The sequence below is a fragment of the Heterocephalus glaber genome, unplaced genomic scaffold (genome assembly GCF_053883595.1).
Source record: "Heterocephalus glaber isolate CG9 unplaced genomic scaffold, H.glaber_assembly_v1.0 deba00000122, whole genome shotgun sequence".
Classification (NCBI taxonomy): Eukaryota; Metazoa; Chordata; class Mammalia; order Rodentia; family Bathyergidae; genus Heterocephalus; species Heterocephalus glaber.
The window spans coordinates 50,781,787-50,786,366 of NW_028258138.1; positions in this window are offsets into that span (position 1 = coordinate 50,781,787).

Sequence of the window (4,580 nt, forward strand, 5' to 3'; positions counted from 1 at the left end):
CTGTTTCACCAGTGACAGGTTTTTGAATGGAAGCTACCATACTGTACAGACTTTGCAGTTTTGGCCACAGCTGGTTACAAAAGAACATGCCTCACACAGGCTTGGTTACCCATAGTACCCAGTCTCCCCTGGCCAATTGATTAGTTCATGGATGACTAACATAAGGCAGTCATAACCATTTCCCACAATTTTTGGACTTGAGAACTAAGCCTTCATCATTTCCTTTCAGGTGATGGACTTTGATTGGAAGCTCTGGAATTGGTGGTAGTCTTGCCTCTTTCTGTGGAGTAAGTCAGACTATAGTAGGACTATAGAAATAAGGCCAATTTCTGGAGCTGTTCAAATCTCTGGTTCCACTTGACCCTGATGTCCAGCTATAGATTTTCCTTTTGTACTCATGGGTTTAAACCTCAGGAGATCCCTTTGCTATACTTGTAGTAAATTGCTCTTTTTCTTCCCCCCAAGCCAACCTGAGTTGTGTTTCTGCCACTTGATATCAAATGAGACCTAATATACTTGAAAAAAATGTATACTTGTTTCTTAAGATATGACCTCTAGGTAGGGCAAGGTAGTGCATGCCTGTATTCCAGTCACTCAGGAGGCTGAGGCAGGAGGATCACTGAGTTCAAGGCCAGCCTGAACTACATAGTGAGTAAGACCTTGTCTTGAAACACAAAACAACCCCCCACCCCCACAAAAAACCAAATGAACTTTAGGAACAATAATCATTGTAGACTACACCATTAATTTTTTGGGGGGGGGGCCTGGGCATGGTGGCACATGCCTATAATTCCAACACTTGGAGGCTGAGTCAGGAGGATCACTTTGAGTTCAAAACCAGCCTTAACTACATAGTGAAACCTTGTTTTCCAAAAACAATTTTTTTTTTAACCTGAGTAATAGAAATGACACTAAAATGAAACTCTTTCTACCTAGTTTCTTTTTTTCTTTTACTTTCTTTTGGTCTTTTGAGACTGTCTTACTAGTTCAAAGTGGCCTTGAGTTCACTATGGAGCCCAGGCTGGCCTCGAACTCTTGAAAGATCCTACTGGTTCAGATTTCTAGGTGCTGAGATCACAGGCGTGTGCCACCATGCCCAGGCCTGCCTATTTTCTGAATTGGAAATTAACATGAGCTATATTGTCTAATATGTACCCTTCATAGAAGGGGATCTAATCTTACCAAGTACTGTACTACCAAGTACTTGTTTTGTGCCAAAAGATGTAGTATACAGTTTATATGAATTATTTAAAAAGGTTGTAAACATCATCTTTTTATAGATGAAGAAACTAGCCCTTTACAGATAAGACAAATGTATTCCAAATAATTCAGCCTCTCTGTATAGACTCAGAATTCATAAGATCTTTTTCTTTTTTGCAATGCAGAGCCGCCTCACAGGGCTGCATTCCCAGCTCTTAAATTTTTTATATTGGAGACAGGGTCTTGCAAAGTGGCTAAGTCGTCTAGGCTTGGCTCAAACTTGTGATCCTCCTGTTTCAGCCCTCCAGAGTACTAATATGACAGGTGTGTGCCATAACACACAGTTTTATTTTTGTTTTTTGAGACAGGGTCTCACTGTGTAGTCCAGGCTGGCCTTGAACTTGTGATCATCCAGCCTCAGCCTCCCCAGGGCTGGGATTATAGGCATGTGACACCAAACTTGACAGATCTGTCTGATTTTAGACTACCAGCTTTTAAATTATATATAATACAGCTGTGGGATCAGGAGAAGCCCTGAAAAAATGATGTGTAAACTTTGACCTGACAGTGGGTAGTATGCTATGAATCAATTTTGTTAGACTCTGTTAAATGGCAAGTATCTTGTGTTTGAACTACTATAGTGGTTAAGAACAAGAGATTAAGATTGCCTGGCATTGTCAGACTAGGGTCAGGCTGCATTTTATTGTAGCTCTCTGCCTACACTTCAACTCCACTGCTCACTACCACTTCCCATGTCCCATTTTCTTCATCCATAAAAATGAGAGTAATAGTACCTCATTTAAAGGGTTGTGATGATTTAGGTTAGTTTCATGTTAAATATTTACAGATATACTGATCATGCTTTAGGTATGAATAAATCAGATATCGTTGCCACCTCACAAATTACACATCTAAGGTGAAATAGTGTTCTGTTCCCATTTTTTAAACCATCATTTGAGTAGGTCTTTAAGGGTTATAAACAATAGCTACCATTAAGCAAGCCCACCCCATGGTTAGCAGTGTATTAGGAATTTTACCCTGGGCCAGGGATTTAGCTCAGTGGTTCCTCTGCCTGCCTCGAAAGCGCAAAGTCCTGAGTTCGATCCCCGGTACCAAAAAAAAAAAAAAATTACCTCAATTATCTTCATGATCTCAGTATTTCTGTAAACATCCCACTTTTATAAATATATTTTAGTTTTTGTTTTGTTTTGTTTTTGTATCAGGGATCAAACTCGGGTCCTTGTGCTTGCGAGGCAGGTGGCGGAACCACTGAGCTAAATCCCCGACCCTATAAATATATTTTAAAAATATATATTTAGTAATATTATCAGCCCAAATTTAATTAGTAAATGGCAGAGTCAGAATTTATTATTTTTATCAGGGCCTTCTCACAGCTACATCCCCAAACACCCCCATTTTAAATTTTGAGATAGGATCTAGCTAAGTTTCCTAGGCTGGGCTTGAACTCGTGATCCTCCTGCCTCAGCCTCCCAGAGAGCTGGGATCACAGGTGTGTGCCACCACATCTGGCTGACAGAGTCAGAATTTAAATCTGGTTCTGTGTAATATACATAAAACTGATGTTAGGCTCTTTGCTTTGCATTACACTACCTTTTCAAACCCTAACCCCTTTGTAGTGGGCTACTGAGGGATGGATTCTTTTCAGTGAATGTTTATGGAGTTCTAGGTCCTGGGGAAACCGTGGTGAGCAGGACAAGCAAAATTTGACTTCATCAAACTGAAGGATGGGCAATGATTGCATCTAATTTCTACATTGTGGTGTGTGTGATCTGGATCTGGATTCAGATAGGCATGTGACCTATAAGCTTCATTTTCCTCATTTAAAATACATCTGTAAATATGTAATTTCAACTAAAATTCTCATGTTTATGTCCCCATTTAAAAATAGAAGAATCTCAGTGATTACCTTGTAAAGAGCATAGGTAAGAAAAATGTAACAAATAGGAATGAAGTACTGCTCTGAGAAAGTCTCCTGGTCAGTTTCACATATGATGTGTGATAAATGGTGGAAAAGGGATTTCAACTCATTATGAAATCACCACCAAACTACTGTACTTCTGTCATGGGAAACACATGTTAACTCTTTTCACATTCTCAGCTTGAAGCCTGAAAGTCATCCATCCACAAATACCACCTTTCAATTATGAAATGCCTTGTACAAAATGGCAGTAAATAAAGGTTTATTAGTGGTATCTGTGGTTAAAGATTTCCTTTTTTTGGTGCTGGGGATTAACAGCCTCATACATGCTAAGGACAGGACATGTTCTACCACCAAGTTATGTTCTACCACCAGACTTTTAGAGAGACAACACTTGCTTTAATACAACACACACACCAAACAATGGCATACAGATTTTTTGTTTTGAGGGTCTTGTTATATAGTTCAAGCTGTCCTGAACTCACTGTGTACCCTAGGCTGGCCTCCAACGCGGCCAGTCCTCTTGCCCTAACCTCCCGAGTCTGGGATTACAGGCCTGCACCACCACGGTTGGTTTAGAAGTTACCTCACTTGATTCCCTTTGAAGAAGCAATATTTTTTATTTTTTTACAGAGAAGTGAAGGGAGATCTGCGGGCAGAAAGCAAACTCAAGATGACTCCGCCGGGAAAGGGCACATCAGGGATTCAAAAAAGACTGTTCCCTAACATAGAGTGTGTATTGGAACAAACTCAGAAAATCCTACTTCCCTCTAGGCAAGTAGTTGACCCCGTTTGGCTAGAGGACAGGATAAACGTAGAGAAAAAAGGAAGAGAGGCCGAAAAAGAGAAGATAACGTTGGAGCCTAATATAATGTATGAACTTCATTCTGTAGACCTTGGGAATTCATTAAAGTTTTCTGAGCAAAGGAGAGACTACGGTAGTCCCAATTGATAGAGAACTTGCAGCTTGAAGAAAAAGTGGCTTCGTCGCTTCACTACAAGACCTTGGACAAATTACTATCTGCTCTCAATTCACAGTAAATTAAGGGGTAAATCCATATGGAACTATTGGGATTAAACGGTAGTGTATGAAAGGTGTCTAACACTAGAGGGCGATCAACAAATGTTGATTTTTCTCTTTAATAAGGAAAAAGAACAAAACCCCTTTCCCCTCCCCAGTAGGTAGACTAGGTAGGTACACGTCCAGTAAAGCCAGAAGGACCCTGCCAGCTTCAGCAGCAACCACACCTGACTATACAGCTATCTTCTAGGATTCCACCAGTGTTTCCCAGGTTATGCTCGCGCTCCCCTCACTTCTCTCCGTGCCCACCACTGAACCATGGAACGCCCAACCAGTCCTCCAGAGACCTCCAATCCCGCATTCTTCCCTCCCCTCCGTCAGTGCAGTGACAGCTAATGGATTACGTCACATCCACTTCCG